The 20,697-nt window shown below is 42.8% G+C and overlaps 1 protein-coding gene across 14 annotated transcripts in view; it reads right to left on the bottom strand.

The window, feature by feature from the left end:
- Window positions 1-5,710, bottom strand: part of THRB (thyroid hormone receptor beta) — a 415,197-nt gene extending 409,487 nt beyond the window's left edge. For 7 of the 14 annotated variants that reach the window (XM_049871023.1, XM_049871030.1, XM_049871025.1 and 4 more), the window contains exon 1: window positions 5,134-5,502. The gene's annotated coding sequence lies outside the window, so the exon portion shown is untranslated. Of the gene's footprint in view, window positions 1-5,103; window positions 5,503-5,579 lie in introns of those variants that run through there. The other 7 variants (XM_049871026.1, XM_049871024.1, XM_049871027.1 and 4 more) reach the window with 4 other exon arrangements.
- Between the last annotated feature and the right edge of the window lie 14,987 nt (window positions 5,711-20,697).

Below are 20,697 nucleotides of genomic sequence, written 5' to 3'. Positions count from 1 at the left end.
TAAATGCCATAATTGACTAACAGGTTTGGGAACTTAAGGTGGAGACTGAACTTCATCGATCGGAAACTCACTGGCCTAAACACATTCAACCCCATACCACTTGGACACCAAAAAACTCCTGGGTAGATACCACTAAAATTTACACTAGTACAAGGGGGTCCCCACTGAACCCCTTGTCACCGAGTCAACTGGGACTCATAGTGACTCTACAGGACAGAGTAGAACTGCCCCACAGAATTTTCAAGGAGTGCCTGGTGGATTTGAACTTCCAACCTGTTGGTTAGCAGCTGTAGCACTTAACCACTATGCCAAGTGGGCTACAGAAACCACAAAACACCAGCCTCTTGAGACATAAACTTACTTTATTTCATCTAACGGGCTGTGTGAGCAACCCCAATAGGTACGCTGAGTTCCATGACAACAGAGACCATTTCAGAATTCTCTTTTCTTAACATACGCATAAGAGTTCATAGTCCACTGGGCTGCACCTGGGCACATATTAGGTACATAGATAATCAGAATGACTTTAAATAAACCAAGGAGTTAATGTGCCATCTACTGTTCAATGAGCTTGGACGTTACAGTAAGCTCTCCTAGCAAAGCAGCCAGCTGGAACGTGCACGTATGATGAAATCCAAACATTTAATCTAGGCAAAACAAAGTCAAAAGATGACACTTTATAGCAACATCAGAAGAGAAAGAGAAGGCCACCCCTCTCTCCCTCCCATTCAGTCGTCCAACAAGGATTCTCCTGTCCTCACCTGTCAGTCAAGGTGCTGGGGATTCAAGGAAGAATAAACTCACAGGCCTTCATCACAATTTAGTGGGGGGAGGCAAATGGACACAGACACATTGCCCTGCAGGGTGATAAAACCATAGCGAGCAAAGAACAAAGTCTCAGGGGAGACTGTTCACAGCCGGGTGTGGCCATAGGGTCATTTTCAGGTTCTTCACTTTCCTGGCCTCTCAGATTGCTCTAGTCAAAAGCTTGGCTGAGACACTGGATGTTTGAGAAAGTTTGTTTAAAGACCATGTTAACCATTCAATCCTCTAGGTTTTCTGAGCTTTGTTGCTGAATTGGGAAGATCGCCAGAATCTCCATGGTTGGACCATGGTAGCTCAGGGCCTCGAACTGGGTACCTTTTCATCGTAATAACCTTCTCTATTTTTTTCCCTTGAGGGTTGGTAAAAGACATGGCCGCATAAAGAACTTTTTCTGTAGAGTTGAAATTCAAGCATTGTCCATTGTATGGTTTGATATTTCATGAGAATCTATAGGATGTGTCCCCCAATTTAATCCTATGAAATTTTTATTATAATAAAAATATTGAATATATATTAGTTACCAGGCACCATAGAAAGTACTCGCCAGTTGTTATCTGATCTTCCATTATAACTTTGATGCATACCCCCACCTGTTAACTGCTAAGAAACACAGAGCTAAATACTCAAAAGCAGCAGGCATTTAGGATTTTTGTTTAACTGTCTTCCCTCTACAAGATTTCGATCTTTCTTCTCCTCCCATTTTTGCCAGTCTCACTGTCACATGCCATTTTTACTATGCACTTACTCAGATGCATTTCTTAAAGTCCATACTCTATAAACAAAAACAAAATTGCCGTAATCATCAAATGTAATTTCCTTTTACTCCCAATGGCCACGGGTTTCCTCGAATGACTAATCTGAAGATGACCTTCTTGGGTATTTCACACCCTGGTCACTTGAAAACCCAGTAATACAATATTTCCCATAACAGTGTAGTTCAGAATCCATTTAGGAAAGTTCGAAAGGGCCACATATAGTAACTACCTGGTCATTTCCCAATCTACCACAAAGGGCTCTTTCTTATCTTGTACTGGATCACGACAGTTCCATTTTTGTCTCCTCCACAGCTACTACTTTTAGGGCCCCAGCCACACCACCACATTGCCCTTGGTCCTCTTGGGACTGCCAGGGCCACGGACACTGCCAGAACCTGCTGAGTGAGAAGGCATTGCCATCACTCAGTGATGTCTGTGCCCTGGAATTTCACTCTGCACTGACAATGCCTCCGGAACTTGTAAAAAGACTGCTGAAACCCAGGGAGTTGGAGGTTAATGTCTTCAGCGAATCAAGGTAAAGTGTAAGACAAATTCCACTGCTGAGGATATCCGTGTACAAAGGAGGAACTCACAGAAAGAACTCTCTGCATTGTCACTACACAGAATGGGGGTGGGGTGGGGGGGTGGGGGGCTTTCATCTCAAAAAAGATAACGATAAAAATAAAGATGGTACCATATATACTTGGGTCACCCACTGAAGCACAAAACTTGGTGTACCCAGTTGGCACCCATTTAGAATGCTTAAAGACAGGGGTTTGGAGGGACACAGTGTTTGGGCACAACCATTCGCTTATTCAACAAATATTTACTCTGTACCTACTGTGTGTCAAATACTATTCTAGACAGTGGAGATGGGTGAGTCAGTGAGATTCCTGCTGTTATGGAATTTACATTCCAGACAGCAAAGACAGGTAATCGACCAATAAATAACTTCAGTGAACAGAGAAGATGGCAAATAAGGTCAGCCATGGAAAAAGAGGAAGAAAAAAAGGTTTGATGGTTATGAGTGGGGATGGAGGATTGTTTTTACTTGTGTGGTCAGGGAAGGGCTTTCTAAGAAGGTGAAACTCGAAGGACAAGAAGGAGCTAAAGAAACCATAAGCATCTTCGCTCTAGTTTCCACCAAATAGATGAGCTTATCAAAAAAAGAAACCTGCAACACGTGCGTGACTCCACACAGCCCATGCTTCAAACAACTGCAAAAACCCCAGGGAAGGAAATGCATCTCCAACTTTCTTTGCTCTTAAGGCGATTTTAAGAAATCCTCTTTTCCCAAAGATGCTGGTTGAAAGGAAGTTGTTTCAATACATCTCTAATTACAGCAGAATTCATGACAAAGAAGGGAAAAAGTGCGTTTGGTAAGTTACTTTATAGAACAATACTCCAGTGCCGATAAAACGATCCCTTTGTATTGTAATGCCAACAGTAATTGCTTCTAAAAAAGAAAGCTCTGAGGCTATAGCCAGTATAATATACTTTCACCCACCGTAAAATAAAGCCAAATTGTATTTACTAGCAGATGGTCTCATTCCAATATATAATAAGCCTTTAAATTCATTAAAAATAAGATCTTGTTATTATGTTTAATACACACAAATAATCAATAATAATTTGTTCACCAATGCCTTCCTATATAATTTACTAAAATATACTAGTCACATAACCCAGCAACCAAAAAAAAACCCAGTGCCATAGTATTTACCAAACAAATAACTTACTCTTGAAATTCTGTTAGCGTCAATAAAGATACTTAACCAATTGTCATGGCATTTACCTAAAACATCCACTGCTCAAAATACATTTCAGTGAAACACCTTTTTAATTAATGTTTCTTAGTCCCTGACAAGTTTCAGAACAGTAACAGAGATAAGCAGAAGTGAATTAGGGAGTAGATTCGTCACAATGAATATTCAGAATGAATCATGCAATCTTTTGGCTGAAATGCAATTTTATTACTTTGCAATGCAGGGCATGTTATATATTATCACAATGTAAATAAGCCTAGTGAGCTAAAATCAGGTCAGATAATGTAAAGATATTACCCAACCGGTCTGCATGATCTAATACATTTATCATTATATGAATTGCTTGGCTCTGATATTAACGCATTGCCCAAGGAATTTTCAGTGTCTTGTACTTGAAAACAGGTTTTTAAAACTGAATTTCACTAGCACCTAAAACCAATAACATGCTAAGAGGAAGAACTTATTTCAAATGTATGTACTGATGAGGCATAGCGTTTAACTCTTTACAAATTCTAAATTTGTGCGGTGAGGGAAGGAAGGGTAGAGAGTCTCAACTGTTCAGGCACTCTATTCACTTGACGAATTGCTATGCTTCTAGAGCCTTCCTTTAAAATTTCCCATTGGGGGGAAATTATACATTTAGCCTTTAATAAATACAAAGGCACCCCATGTCCTCCCCCTCCCCCCAAAAACAAATCAGAAGGCTTAAAATTGGCACTAATAATAATCCTACATGGTCACTGGGAAATTCTCCTCCAAAATGTCAACGGTTGCTGAGAAGGTCGAAATCCACAGGGATGAAAATTCCCCTATAGAAGTCTTGTCACAAGGGGTGGGGTGAAGGGTGCACAGCTGGCACAATTCCCGGAATCAGAACAAACTCAAGGCGACCCAGAGGAGGATGCTGTATCAAGAGAAGCAAAGTCAAGGAGCGCGACCTAGTTGTGCGCCGTCCAGTCCATTCCGACTCCTGGCGACCCTAAAGGACAGAGTAGAACTGCCCCATAGGGTTTCTAAGGTTGCAATTCTTGACGGAAACACACTGCCACTGCTTTCTCCCCGCGGACTGGCTGGTGGGTTTGAACCGCCAATCTTAACCGAACACTTCACCACTAAACCACCAGGGCTCCTTGCGCGACCTAGGAGGGTAGTGAAATCGCCACCGACTGCCCGAGGAGGCGGGGAGAAGCCCAGTCGCCAGGCACTGGCAACAGCGCAATCCAACATTCAGGAAAATTCTCCTTTCCAAACCCGGAGTTCCGGGGCAGGAGGAAAAAGGGGGATGGGGAACCCACAGTTCCTTTAAACCGCCCACCCCCCGGAGCCTGCCAACCTTTTCCAAACCCCCGTGTCACACAACTTCCTCATCATGGAAACTTCCACTCGGTTCTGCGCTGAGGATGCCAAACTCCATTTCACAAGGAGCCTGTCAACAGCTGGGCTTGGGTTTGAGGGACGCAGCCGCGGCGATTGGAGGGGGCCCCCACAGCCACCGTGCTCCACTACTGCCCACGCTGTGGCTCCCTGACTGCCGCCGCTGTGCCCGGGCACGGGAGGGCACCTTCTCCCAAAGCCGGGGCGTAGAAACCCCGCGGAGGCAGGTAATGAGGCGGTTAACACCCCTCACCCACCCACGCCCGCCCTCGCGCGCGCTAAGCCTCCTTGCCAACACCCCTTCAGGTTCCTGCGACACCTCCCGCCACCAGCCCGCCCACCCTCTGGACACTTGGAATAGTCTCCTCTTCCGTCACCCCTACCCCCTCCTCGCGGTCCTCGTGCCAAATTACCGGTGCCCTCGAGGCGGCTGGGTGGAACGCCCCTGCCCGGGGAAGGCAGCCTGCGGGCGCTTGCCCCGAGCCCGGGGAGCAGTAGGTCTCCTTTCCAAGCACACTCACATTATTCATGCAAAGTTAATCCCCGCCGCGTCACAGCCTCCCGTCCGAGGATGTGCGCCTTCCTTGGCCAAGCCCCGCAGTCTCCACCCTCCTCCGCCCCCTCCTCCCGGCGGCGGGGTCCCGTGGAGCGCAGGCGACCGGGCGTCGCGCGAGTCCTGCAAAATGTCAACTCCTTGGGCGAAGTGAGGCGGCCGCAGCCAGGGCCGCGCCGGCCCTCCCTGGCCACTGCACTTTTATTGGCGTAGGAAGCGAGTGTGGCCCGGGAGCCGGAGTCCCCGCCTCCCTGCGCCCCCAGCGCGCCCGGCCCACCCCGGCCGGCTCCCCGGGCGCTGCCTTACTCCGGGCCCGCGGCGCCCGCTCCGCGCCGCGTCTGCGAACCGGTGGTGACCTGGTTTCCCCTCCGGCCCTCCCGGCGGTCCGACTCGCGCAGCGGCGACGGCAGCGGCGGCCAAGAGCAGGCAAACCCGGCTCCGCCAGGGGCGCAGCGAGGAAATGGCCTCCCGGCCGCACACCCAGCCACTGCCGCCGCCGCCGCCGCCACCTCCGCCGCCGCCCCGGGCCGCCCGGGCGGCCCACCTCACCCAGCCCTCGCCGCTCTCTGCCCGGCTCGGTGCCCACGCTCGGACGTGCCCACCACGCCTGGCTTGTCCACCCCTACCCCGCGGCCGTCGCGCACACCACCGCCAGGCCCGCCGCCTCCGCACCTGCCTCCCCAGGTGCTGGAGCGCCCCTCCTCTCAGCCCCGGGTAGCCGTGGGTTCGATGGCTACGCATCTACCCACCCGGCTGCGTGGCGCACGGGTGCTCGGGTTTGGGCATCATTCCTGCAGTTGGGGAAGCAGGAATGGGGGGCAAGTGGCGGGCGGGCGTGGGGCCTGACCCCAGGAGCACTGCTCTTGCGGTGCCCGGCCGGCCCGGCGCGCCCGCTCTCCTCCCTATTCTGCCAAACCACTTGTGGCGCGTGTCGGCCGACTCCACGCTCTGGCTCCTCCGGGGCCTCGGGTCGCCCGGCAGTGTGGTAGTTCTCTAACCGTCCCCAGGACCTCAGGAATGGAAGTTAGGACATTACCTGCCTGTACTTTAAGAAGGGACACTCCTCTTCCACCACCCCCTCCTCCCATTATGCATACTCTGGAGAGAGTGTACAGGGTCGAGGCACTTAACTCCACAGGATCAAGAAGAGCTGCCCCATTAACTGATGTTTGCCCTGGAAATGTACAAAAAGACCCGGAAGACAAAAATAATTTATATTCTTGAAGAGTCCTGCCCAGGCAAATACGAATTTATAACACCCTCCCCCGCTTCAAGTCCTGTAGGCCAAGGGTTCAGACTTAGAGAAAGAAGCAGGCGGCTGCAGTCTGAACTAGGACACTTGGAAAAATACCGCGTACCCAGAAAGCTAAAACGTAGCTGACAGGAAGCTATAGTTGCAAGAAAACTACTTGGACGAAAGAGGGTAATTATTTTCTTACAGGCGGTATTAAAATAATTCCGACGTCATTGTTTCAATGTATGCATTTATTCGTATAATACCCAACGTGACAAAATTATGACAGTTTGTATCTTCAACTGTCTGCACAATGTTTAGATTATTTATTAGCAGGTCTTCTAGATGTCCAGCTCGTGCCGTGCGTTTTTCTGGCTTCTTGTGAGCGTCTTACGGAAAGGGGTGAGAAGCCACCACCCCTACCGACACCACTAACAACCACAACTCTCTAGAACTGGCAGCTCTTCCTGCGTCTGGCTGCGCGGTGTTTCAGCACGCTTCAGGAGTGAAAGTTGCAGGCCCCAGGAATTCCCAGCGCGAGGAAGGGGTGTCCCCTTTCAGACTCCACACGTTCCATTTCCACTTGGCCCTTGGCGATGAGAAACCGTACTTTATTGATACTCTGGCAATCAGGCTGCGCTAAAGACCTTCAAGGAGCCCTCGTAGCGCAATGGTTAAATTGCTCGAACCAAAAGGTCAGCAATTTGAACCCACCAGCCCCTCTGAGGCAGAAAGACGTGACAGTCTGCTTCTGTAAAGATTCACAGCCTTGGAAACCCTATGGGGCAGTTGTACTCTGTCCTATAGGTTCGCTATGAGTTCGAATCAACTTGGCAGCAATGGATTTTTTGGGTTCAGAACTTTGAGGTTTCTGTAGCTGGAGAGGAGTAGTTCTCCTTTGCAGGGAAGTCCCTAGGCTGTGCTCCAAAGTTGCCCCAGGATGTTTTGGTTGGTTTGGAGAAAAGCTGTGGACTCTGCACTACTTGTTCCAAACAGGGCTTCCAAGGATCCAGTTCCAACCCCTGCTGAGAATTTGCATTTCTAACAAGTTCCCAGGCCATGGGAATGCTGTTGGTTACAAACCAATTCTGAGAACCGCTAGTAGAACCCAAAAACCCATTGCCCTGGAGTTGATTCTGACTCACAGCAACCCTATAGGACAGAGTAGAACTGCCTCATAGGGTTTCCAAGGAGTGGCTGGTGTAGTCCAACTGCTGACCTTTTGGCTAGCAGCTAGGCTCTTAACCATTGCACCACCAGGGTCCCACAAGTAAAAAAGTGGTTCTCAAAATGTATTATACATAAGAATCACCTGGAGATCTTGTTAAAATGTGGATTCTGATTCAGTGTATCTGGGGTGGAAATGCAAATTCTTAGCAGAGATTTGGATCCGAAGAAACCAATTTGAAGCCCTGCTTCCAAACATGTAGCCCCTTGGTGGCTAACTGCGTGAAAAAGATGACCACTGAGGGAAAAGCCTGGCTCAGGTAGGCCACAAGTGTTGACAGTCAGATCTTCACAGGGGCACAGACCCTGGTGAACAACCTTGTAATAAGAGGAGGGGGAGGGTGGTGAAGGGAGATGAAAATGTTCTGTTGACAAGGTGGATGACAAGGCCCTAAAGTCTGCTGGCCTTTTTTACTTTCTTCTCTTCTTGAGTATAACTTGGAACTAAGTTCTTTCTTAAGAAGGTTTCATGGATTGAATTATGTCCCCCCGAAAATGTGTGTATCAGCTTGGTTAGGTCATAATTCCCAGTATTGTATGGTTGTCCTCCATTTTGTGATTGTAGTTTTATGTGGAAAGGATTAGAGTGGAATTGTAATACCACCCTCACCCAGGTCACCTCTCTGGGGTGTGGCCTGCACCACCTTTTATCTCTCGAGATGAAAGGGAAGCAAGCAAAGAGTTGGGGATCTCATACGACCAAGAAAACAGCACCAAGAGCAGAGCGCATCCTTTGGACCCAGGGTCCCTGCGCCTGAGAAGCTCCTCGACCAGGGGAAGATTGAGGACAAGGACCTTCTTCCAGAGCCAACAGAGAGAGAGAGACTTCCCCTGGAGCCGAGGCCCTGAATTTGTTCTTATAACCTACTAGACTGTGAGAAAATAAATTTCTTTGTTAAAGCCATCCACTTGTGGTATTTCTGTTATGGCAGCACTAGATGATTAAGACAGAAGGAAACATTACCCCGAGAATAAATTATAATGAACACTGTTGCTTCCCTTTGTTCAAATGGCTTTGTCTTTGTGATCACATTTTCCCTGAAAACTTTTGAAATGAAGACTAAATTAAAACATTAAAAAAATAACGTGGCATTCTTTAAGCAATTCATGGCCTATGGTTTTAGCAATATTATGTAACAATGGGGGAGAACAATTTTAATGCAATATTATTAAAACCACATGAACTGTTAAAATTCCATTTGAATTGGCCCTGTGAGGGCAAGCTGCATCATGGTAAAGAAAGGTTACAGCAGAATATGGCATTTATTTATCCGGTTTTATAAAACAGGGGGATCAGGGAGGAGAATTTCACAGGGATCTGATTGGAGGCAGGAAATATTATACAAATTTTAGAGCACATGGTCCTGTGACCCAGTCCAGCTGACCAGAGAGGGAGCACAAGGCCGCTTTCACGACCTCTGCTCACATTCCACCTAAACCATCTATTATGGATCGAATCGTATCCGCCAGAAATATATGTCTTAAATCCTAACCCCTGTACCTGAAGTTATAATCCCATCTGGGAATGGGTTTTCACTGTCATGTTAACGAGGCAGTATTAGCGTAGGGTGTGTCTTAAATCAATCTCTTTTAAGAGATAAAAGAGCAGATTTGGCAAGGGAAGCAAGCAAGCAGAGATGGAGGAAGACACATACCATGCCAAGGGACTGAAAAGAGACAAGTCAGAGCAAACACAGAGAGAAAGCCTTCCCCTAGAATCCCCTGAATTTGGATTTCTAGGCTTTAAACTGTGAGAAAATAAATTTCTGTTTGTTAAAGTCACCCACTTGTGGTATTTCAGTTACGGAAGCGATCGATAACTAAGACACCATTCTTATTACTAGGATTCTACAAGTTTCAACCTGGGATGGACCAGATTTTATCAGGGAGTGTTGGGACTGGAAAAAGTACCATTCCAGGGACAAAAACCATTGGTATTCTTTCATTCATTTGACAACTATTTCCTAAGCTGGCTGCACAGCTGAATGACCCAACCCTGGAGATTCTGATTCTATCTTTTCAATGTTAGTTCCTGGAGCTTATTGTTTTATATGAGGGCCCCACTGATTTTGGTTCATGGCCAACAAGATGAGAATGCAATGTCTTCCCCTGTCTTTCAGGAAAGACAGATTGTTAAGAAAGATGACATGTTCAAAATTAACTCTAATTCAAGGGTGAAAGTACAATAAGAAAGATATAAATATAAATTGCTATGTGAGAGCCGGCGAGAAGATAGTCCAGGAACAGTGGAGGGGATCAGGTAAGGTTTCCTGCATAAGGTGGCTGGGAGAACTTTTGGGAGAAGTCTGACAGAGGGAAAAAACAAAGCTGGCAACATAATTTGTGAGACCCAGTGCAGAATAAAAATGCAGGATCCCTTACTCAAAAAGCAGGGAAAACATGCAACAGAAAGTATTAAAATATAAAGCTATGTCCTTTTTTTCTATGTTCTCTCTTTGAACTTGTCATGATGTTTTTTATTTGCTATTTAAGGTCATTCTAAGGAAACCCTGGTGGTGTAGTGGTTAAGTGCTATGGCTGCCAACCAAAAGGTCGGCAGTTCGAATCCACCAGGTGCTCTTTGGAAAGTCTATGGGGCAGTTCTACTCTGTCCTATAGGGTTGCTATGAGTTGGAATTGACTTGATGGCAACAGGTTTGGTTTTTTGTTTTTAAGTAAACAAAAATAAAATTTTTCAATGATTAGCATGAATTTTATCATTCGTTTTTATATTGTGCGGTACCAGTTTTAAATGCAGATATAAAAGCATTTAACTCATGCCAAATCGGTGAAATGAGACTATTTGTATTTTATAGTGCATGTATGCATTTTGTTGTTGTTGTTCTTACCAGAACAATGGGGGCACAGTACAACTGCTTTTATTTCACTACTTGATACACGTACATTCTACCAGAACTTCACTTTTGTTTCACTGACCGTAACGGAGAACTGAAAGGAAAAGGAAAAGGAACTTTCTTTGCCGTTATTTTTGGACTAAGTTGTTAATTAATACTGGAAAGTCATATGAGTAAGAAAGGATATGATAGAGTTTCTTGGTTGTTGCTTTCTTTCTGCATTCAAAGCAAGTTCTAGTTGGAACTAAAGCTTGACCTCTTGAGGTTGTCAGTGTCCTGCTTACTCAGTTGAAGATGTAACACGCTTACCTTGTACTGGATTCGAGTCTCTCTGAAATTCCACATTGTGGGTCCGCTGGAATTCTGTAGACATGGGGCACCAAAAATGCTGTATGTGAGCGAAGTGGTGAAGAACAACAGTGGACGCGCATATTGTGTGTCTTCCCTCTGCTCATACATATACTCCATTGTCCCACCAACTTCACTTGCAAAACACACATTCCAATTTCAAGATGGTGATAAAATAGCATTGTACCAAGTGCCACCCCCTGAGCGCCCTTTTGAGCATGGTTCCCTATGTATCTGCTCAGACCACGTGTCCATGAAACTGGTCTTGGGGAAGAACTTGATTTCTCTTGGTGCTAGGAAGCCTAGAGTATGTTTGAGGTGCAGTAGACATTCTGGTATGGCTAGTTATAGCGTTCGGTATATATCATAACTAACTATTGTTAAACATATATTATGTTTGAAGTACTACTGTAAGTTCTTCACACGTCTTTTATAGTTTGACCAAGAACTCCATGAAGCGGTATTGTTATTTTCTCCATAATGGGAAAGGTAAGGCATGAGAAGATCAGGTAATTACCCCAAGCTTGGTCAGGTCACTGGTGGCAGAGGGTACACTTTTAATCACCCCAGCATGCTGCTATATGTACATGGAGCAGGTACACAGGGCTGGAAACTGTGAAGATGGTCAGGGAGTCATGAGCCATCTTGCTAGCTCCTCACTTATGGGGCCGCTGTGCACTGGGATGAACAAAAGAGGCTAGAAAAATACATACACGTCACTGAATAGAAATCTGGAAAGTTTTCTAATCATGTTCTCTTCCCCTGTCTTTCAGTTGGAGGTAGAAGATTCTGAGGCCCCTGGGCAGGAAACAGTAAGTCACAAGTTGGAAGTAACCTGGATCATCATATGGACTAGAACCGGAACATTCATATTAAGCTGTAACGGTGAACTCAACTGTTAGAAGAACCTAACTTCTTTTGGGTTGAGACACTGAAGTGTGAAGGTTTACTTGTTTCAGTAGTTAGTGTTATCCTAACAAATACTCCTTTCAGTCAGGCCAAATTCCATCAGAGCATAAATCACCTTTTTAAAAAAGATACAGTTAAAATAGTGAAATAGGCCTAGATGCATCAAATTGGATATAGCTCCAAGACAAAAATGTTGGGCTAAAAAAAATTTCAGAGTGATAAATTGTTAATTGACTTGTAATTTATGTACAGTAACATGGACAAATCTTAAATGTTCAGTGTCATGAATTTTTACGTTTGTATACATCTGTGTAATCACCGTCCAGAACAAGATAAAAAACATTTCCAGCAACCCAGAAATTTTCTGTCTCCTTTCTCTGTAAATAATCATCCTCCTTCTAGAGGTAACCACTCTTTGACTTCTATCATCGTTATCTTTCCAGTTCTTCAGCTTCATACAAATGGAATTATGCAGTGTGTTCTCTCTTGTATCTGTCTTCTTTCACTCATTGTAGTGTTTCTGAGATAAATACATATTATTGCATGGATTAGAAGGTTGTTATATATATTTTTTGAACAATTTATTGTTGGTTAGGTAAAAGTTTACAGAGCAAATTACTTTCCCATTCAAAGATTTACACACATATTCTTTCGTGACATTGGTTGCAAACCCCTGAATGTGTCAGCACTCTCCCCCAGGTTGTCCTATTTTTTAATTGCTATTTGCAATTCCGTAATGTGAATATACCACAATCTGTTTATTCACTTGGGTTGTTTCTAGTTTGGGACAATTACAAACAAATAATACAAATGCTTTACAAATAAAGCAGCTTGAACATGTTTTTGTGGCTACACGGACTCCTCTCTGTTGGGCATATGCTTAGGAGTGGAACTGCTGGTCATATAAACCCAACAAAACCAAATCCAATGCCTCGAGTCGATTCCGACTCATAGTGACCCTATAGGACAGAGTAGAACTGCACCATAGATGCATGCTGGTCATATATCTTACCTTAATTATCCTATTCTATTAAAGCCCTCTGAAGGACTAGCACAGTTATGAACAACGAGAAGATGGTTAATTAGCACTTGCTGGCTTCCATTCATTGTTAGAGTTATCATAAAGAAAATACTCAAACAAAGGCAAATGGAGTTTAACTTGAATGAGTAAATATTACCTAGTATCACAAGTGCGAAAATCTTCAAAATAATCAACATTCGAAACCACTATTGCCTTATGTAGTAATTATAAGCTCTGCTTTCAGCTGCGAATCATTTCCACATGCTAAAAGCCTACACAAAAACGTAGAAGGAAAATGCGATGAATTAACGTGCACAGAGGATAGACATAACCAAACACCTCTTGGGACAAAGCTCCTATGCTCGGTGGCAAAGGACCAGAGACTCATGGGACGTCTACATCAACTGGCACGATACAGTTCATAAGGACAAAGTTCTGTGTCCTACTTTGGTAGTGTCTTAAGAGTAGCTATCTAACATAGACTTATTGGTCTTTTACCATCCAGAGCAAAGAAGTGTGAAGAAAACCAAAGATTCAAGGGAGCAATTAGTCCAAAGGACTAATGGACCACATGAATCACAGCCTACACGACTCTGAGACCAGAAGAACTAGACCGTGCCCAGCCACCACTACCAACTGATCTGACTGGGATCACAACAGAGGGTCCCTGATGGAGCAGAAGAAAAATTATAGAATGAAAAATCAGATTCAGAAAAAAATACCAGACTTACTGGTCTGACAGAGACTGGAGGAATCTCTTAGACTATGGCCCTAAGACATCCTTCTAAACTGGAACTGAACCAAACCAAAGACAGGCCCATAAAATAAACAACAACACAAGAGAGCAACGTGCTTCTTAGAACAATCAATTATACAAGATCAAAAGGGCAACATTTGCCTAAAAGCAAAGATGAGAAGGCAGGAAGTAGTAGAAAACTGGGACGAAAGGAAACGGGGGAGCCTAGGATGGAAACGGGGAAAATGCACATACATTGTAGGGAATGAAATTGAAACCACGGAACACTTTATTTACAAACTATTGAATGGGAAACTAATTTGCTCTGTAAACTTTCACCTAAGGTACAATAAAAAAATTCTAAAAATAAATAAAGAGCACTGAAGAAAAGGTGAATGGGAGATGAAGGTAAAAATACCAAAACATTTCTAAATTAAATCTTAATTTTCAGCTGCCTGAAAGATAGTTTTAAGATGAGCTGAGTAATTGCTAATTGGACGGTAATAACCTGTATTCATTGTGATCACATGAAAGTACCGTACATTGTTAAATTCTTTGTCAGTCACAGAAGAAATTAGGTGGTTCAAGATGCCTCTTCCCAAAACATGTCACTTGAGTGTAGTTCTTTTTTTGAGCAATGTGTATATGCATTAGAGATGGAAATGTGATCTGAAAAAAATCAGTTGATCTTACTCTTTTTCATGGAATAAACTCTCATTTGTTCAACTACAATAACATGATGCTTCTGATTATGGGTTATTTTCAGATCCTCAAAATCTCTGTGTAGATATGAATGAGTCATACCTGGAATGACTGTCATAGCTTCTAAATTACTTGCTTTTGTCAGCGTGGAAACCCTGGTGGCATAATGGTTAAGTGCTACGGCTACTAACCAAAGGGTCGGCAGTTTGAATCCACCAGGCACTCCTTGGAAACTCTATGGGGCAGTTCGACTCTGTCCTATAGGGTCGCTATGAGTCGGAATAGACTTGACAGCATTGGGTTTGGGTATTTTTTTGGTTTTGTCAGCATAAATGAGATTCTCCATTTGAGGGCAACATCAGTCTTATTCATACTTTCTATTTTCATGTATGATAGCTCTTTTTTATAACACATACACTCAGCCCAAGTTTGAAAGCATTGTGTAAAATTTTAGTCACAGAGTTCCTACAGGCACCATTGCAGAAAGTGTGAATACCTATAGATAATACATTAGGGCAAATGATCAAATCTAGAGCTAGTAGGGAAGATAAGAAAAGAACTTTCCATTTTTTCAGATTTAGAGCAAAATTTTCCACTGTGGATCATGCCAGATGTTGTGGTGGCTAAGGGTTTGATCTCCAGGCTTGTGTCCTTTCTAACCATGTGATTTTAGTCAAGTTACTTAGCCTTTCTAAGCCTCAGTGCCCCCATCTGTAAAAATGGAGAAAATAATCATGCCTACTTGAGAGGGATGGTGTGAGGAATAACTGTAACAATAGATAGATAATGCTGTACATGGTGCCTGGTACATAGTTGGTGGTCAAGGAATATTATCAGTCATTTGTGGAAAAAAATTAAATTCAAATGTTATTTGAAAACTTAGAATAATTTCAGAAAAAAATTATCTCGAAGAATGCTTTTTCTAAGTTAATTCACTCAACAAATGCTTAACAAATATTGTAACAATATTGGCAACTGCCTGCTACCTGGACTGGCATTATTCTTGACTCTGAGACAGAATAGTGAGCAGGACATACAAAATCCTTTCCCTTGTGGTGCTTGCATGTCATTGAACGGGATGGGAAAGAGGAGGGACATTCCTATGTTTGAGAAAAGTTGGGCACAAACCCAAATACATGGTTGAATTCAGGCTTGCAGAAATAATACCTTCGGGCAACAGACTCCTTTGCCCATCTTTGAGTTCTAGTCTTTAATGGCAGTCTTTTGGAGGAGATGACTCAGTTCTTAGAAAAACCTCTTTACCAATTGTTTTCCTGTATCATTTCCTATCTGCTACTAAACTCTTAAATTGAAATGCCTTTCTCTAACACCCACTTTCTAGAATGTCTGCAATTTTTTCTTTTTTTCCAATACAGGTGAGAGTAGAGTTATTTACGTGTCTTCAAATGCTGAATTTGGAGCTGATCTGATCCAAGCCATACTCCTAATTAACTGTGTGACCTTGGCCTTGTGAATGAACTGTTTCTTCTCCTTATTCATTTCATTATGAATAAATGCAAGAGACTAAACCAATTCCCAAAATCCTTCCCAGTTCTTACATTCTAAAAGTCTACGCAATTCTACCCCCTTTCAGTGATCAGAGAAAGATCTGTGCTTGATGGAGTACAGATCTATTCTTTCTTAACAATATTTCTGGGTTCAGTAACTAAAAGAAGCACCTGGGAATTGAGCTTTTTCAAGCAGGAAATCTGGTATTATCCTCCCCTTTATGGGGTAAAATTGAAAGGGCCTTAAGTTCTGTCCAGAACCAAAGCTTCTTTTGGTAAGACAGGAAGGCAGCCTCTGTCTTCCTGATATTTTTTTTGGTAGCATTTCCCATTAGATGTGTCAGTCAAATGACAGGTAGCTTTTATTTGCTTCTTATGACCAACTAGAGAGTGAATTTGCCATCACTTTATGGCTTTAATTAAGTATTCAATCAATTGATGTATTAATTAATTTATTTACAGCAAAAGAGTCTGTAAATTCAGGTCATAAACTGTTTTTTTTTTTTTTCTGGTATTTCTGTCAATGAGTCATTCTTGCATTCATTCAAGACATTAAAAAATAATATGAGGACATGAGGTTTTTTTTTTTTTTTTTAAGACACTGATGACTATTTCCTTTAGGTTAATTTTTTTAATCCCTTCAGTTCTGATTGTTAAAAAAAAAAAAAAAATGTTCTTGATTCAAACTCTTAGACTGATTGACAGGAAACTGCCTCAACCAGCAAGCGCCTCATTCATATCAAGGGCACACCCACTTCTTGGTTCTCCCTGAGGCTTAAATGTAGTATTTGAAAGCAAGCTTTGTGGCTACTGAAGCTAGAGGAAACACTGGTAGCAAAAAATTGTGTTAAGTCATTCACGTTATTTCTCTTAGATCTGCTAGTTAACTGCCCTGTACCTTAGGGTTTTTTTTGTTGTTGTTTGTTTTGTTTTTTGCCTTTAAGGTGGGGACATCCTCACTGCCAAGAGGATTAACTAAAATCACACCTCCAAGTGTTAAGTACAGTGCCCTGTCTCTTGGGTGCTCAGTCAAGGTTAGCTTTTCTTTTGTTCTTGCAAATTATCTTTCCTCTGAGCGTGAAGGCACACATTTTTCTAACCGATAAAACCCACCCAGTGCCGTCCGTCAAGTCGATTCCGACTCATAGCGACCCTAGAGGACAGAGTAGAACTGCCCCATAGAGTTTCCAAGGAGCACCTGGGAGATTCGAACTGCTGACACTTTGGTTAGCAGCCGTAGCACTTAACCACTACGCCACCAGCGCTTCCTTCTAACCGATAAAAAACCAAAACAAAAAAGTGAGGATAAAATGAATAGACTTGGTAGGCAGAGACTTAAGACCAAATTTCAAGAGAGGCAGTGGTGGGAAGATTACAGGCTAGGCTCCGGTCCTCTGATGGATTACGTCCTAGGTACTTGTCAGAGCTTGGACTATCAGAAGAAGAAAGACCACGTAAAGAGAAAAGAAAGGAACATTTTGGAGCACATGGGGATATTAACGTTTGCCTTTCCTGTATCATGAAATTAAACTGTCAGGATCCAATGAGATAAATGTGAAAAATCTATGCCACTCGTGGAACATTCTAAAAAACATAAGACATTCTTACGTGGGAAAACCACAAATACAGAAGGAGTCATACTGAAGTAATATGCTGTGCCCTGAGAAATCACAGGCCCCTCTGCAAGCCAGAGGCAAGGACTTGCAAACTTTGTGAATTTATTTTAATGTAATTTTATTTATTTTCTTACTGATGAGAATGTACACAGCAAAACATACACCAATTCAACGGTTTCTACAGGTACTGTTCAGTGACATTGATTACATTCTTCAAGTTGTAACCATTCTCACTCTCCTTTTCTGAGTTTTTCCCCATTAACATAAATTCACTGCCCCTGAGGTTCTTATCTAATCTTTCGAGTTGCTGTTGTCAATTTGATCCCATATGGATAGTTCTTAAAAGAGCATAATGCTCAAGGCAGACATGTTTTACTAGTTAAGCTAAACTATTGCTTGGTTTTAAGGTGACTGCAAGGGATATTTTTGGTTTAAGGTTTAAAGATGATCTAAGGGCAATAGTTTCAGGGGTTCATTCAATCTTCATGCTTACAGGAAGTCTGGAGTCTATATGGATCTGAAATTACGTTCTGCTTTTTCACCTTTTAATCAGGATTCTTCTATGGAATCTTTAATCAAAATGTTCAAAATGGCAGCTGGGCATCATCCAGTTCTTTTGGTCTCATGGCAAAGGATGCAGTTGTCTGTGGAGGTAATTAGCCACACATACCATATCCTCCTGGAAACCCTAGTGGCATAGTGGTTAAGTGCTACAGCTGCTAATCAAAGGGTCGGCAGTTCAAATCTGCCAGGTGCTCCTTGGAAACTCTACAGGGCAGTTCTACTCTGTCCTATAGGGTCACTATGAGTCGGAATCAACTCATTGGCACTGGGTTTGGTTTTGGTTTTGGGGTACCATGTCCTCCTATTCCTGATTCTCTTTCTTCCTCTATTGTTCCAGGTGAATAAGAGAACAATTGTGCCCTGAATGGCTGTTTGCAAGCTTTTAAGACTCCAAGCACTACACATCAGACTAGGAGGAAGAACAGAAGCACTAAACATGTTATTAGGCCAATTAACTGGGATGTCCCATGAAACCATCATACTAAACTTCCAAACACAGAAATGAAATCCCATGAGGTTTTTGGTTGTACATAATCAGCATCAGTGGCTACTCTTTTTGTTGCTGTTGTTATAAATATATCACATAACTTTTGCAATTCAACTTTTTACAAGTGTACAACTTATTGACAGCATTTAAAATAATTGGCTAAGTTATCCTAACCCTGATCATAGTTAGCCTCCTTTTCCCCCCACCTTCTCACCCCTGGTAACCACAGGTAAGCGTTGTTCTCCATACATTTGCCTCCTCTTGTCTTTTTATGTAAGTGAGGTAATAACATATTTGTTCTTTTGTGACTGACTTATTTCACTCAGCATAATGTCTTCCAGCTCCATCCGTACTGTAGCACTTATCAAGACTTCATCTCTCCTATTGGCTGAGTAGTATTCCATTGTATGTATGTACCACATTTTATTTATCCATTCATCAGTTGATGGGCATTGAGGTTATTTCCACCTTTTGGCTATTGTGAATAGCACTGCAATGAACACTGGTGTACAAGTCTCTGTTGGAGGCTCTGCTTTCAAGTCTTTTGGGTATATACCTAGGAGCGGAATTGCTGGGTCATAAGGCACTTCTGTTTTTAGTTTCTCGAGAAATTTGTTTTCCGTGATTGGCTGTACCATTTTGCATTTTCACCAGCAATGGGTAAGGATACCAATTTCCCCACATCCCCACCAAAATGGTCATTTTCTGGGTTTATTTTATTTTATTTTTTATCTTAGCCATCCTAGTGGGAGGGAAATGAAATCTCACTGTGGTTTTGATTTGCATCTCTCTGATGGCTAATGACTCTGAGAATCTTTTCATGTGTTTGGTGCCCATTTGAATGTCGTCTTTGATGAAATGTCTATTCAAATCCTTTGCCTGTCTTATGATTGGGTTATAGGCAGTGCCTGGGTTACAAACAAGATCCATTCCTAAGTCTGTCTTTAAGTCAAATTTGTAGGTAAGTCAAAACAGGTACAAACGGTTCTTATTTAGCATCAGTTAGTTAAATGACTGTCTTATTATATAGCATGTATTTTACCTCTCCATGTATATAAAACACTTAAGAAACACTTCCAAATACATTAAAAACTTCTTAAACATAATAATACAGTACATAATAATAATATGGTAATAATAAAAGTAACTACATATGGTACTGTACTGAAGACAGAGAGATAATTTGTGTGTATGTATGTGTATAGGTACACAGTATTATAAAAAAAAAATTGAAGAAACAGTTCTTGAAACAGTTTAGAAAGAAAAAAAGATGATGATTAAAGGTAAACACTCTCGTCCCATCAATGTTTTGCATCCTGGAAGGGGCATTCATGATGCATTACGATAACATTCATAATTGGATGATGCAGGAGAAGATGTTGGAGTGGTGGGTACTGTTGAAGATGATGGGCCTGGTGCTGGAGAGTCAGGGTCTGATTCTGCTGCTGGAGTGAGGGCAGAGGAGGTGGCTTACTGCTAGAGTCAATTTCTTGAAGTAGACATCAAGAGAGGTTTATACAGGGCTTTTCTTTTTCTTGTCATAAATGGCCTTGTAACAGCTAAGGCCCTGGGTAAACTTTGGTGAACCTCTCTGTATTGGGATCTTGCTCCTCTAACTTTGCCATCCCTGCTTCAATGAGACGAAAGTCTTCAGCTAACTCTTTTGACAAAAACTTTTTTGGTTCTGGAGTTTTTAGGTCCTGGTTTTCTTCCTCAAATACTATCATGTGCTGTTGTAGTTCCATAAGGTCAGTTGGTTAGTTCTTTGGCATGGGAGCTGAGTAACTCTATGACATCATTTCAATAATTAAACCACTGCATTTCTTAGTAATAAATGTAGCTTTCATTGGGGTGGAACCCTTCACATGCTCCACTTTTCTCATTTTATCCTTTAAAATTGTTGCGATTGTAGACTGACTGTAGTCTAAGACTTTTCCAATGACTGATGGCATTTCACCTCTTTCTGGTAGCTTTATTATTTCCATTTTATTTTCAATCATGATCACCTTCCTTTCCTTGGATGTAACACCAGCGCTTACATCAGATTTACAGTCTGCTGGCAAGGTTACAAGGGTAAATAAGCAAAACTTTAAAGCCAAATACAAAGTTACAAACTTAACACAGGGTTAAGGGCAGCATGATCCGACTTAGAAAGGTGGTTGGCCTTCTCCTTCCTCAAACTGACAACCCCTGAGGCCGAGCAATGTCTTCACGAGC

The sequence above is a fragment of the Elephas maximus genome, chromosome 27 (genome assembly GCF_024166365.1).
Source record: "Elephas maximus indicus isolate mEleMax1 chromosome 27, mEleMax1 primary haplotype, whole genome shotgun sequence".
Classification (NCBI taxonomy): Eukaryota; Metazoa; Chordata; class Mammalia; order Proboscidea; family Elephantidae; genus Elephas; species Elephas maximus.
The sequence above is the reverse complement of the archived record's forward strand: the minus strand, read 5'-3'. Positions and strand labels throughout refer to the sequence as shown.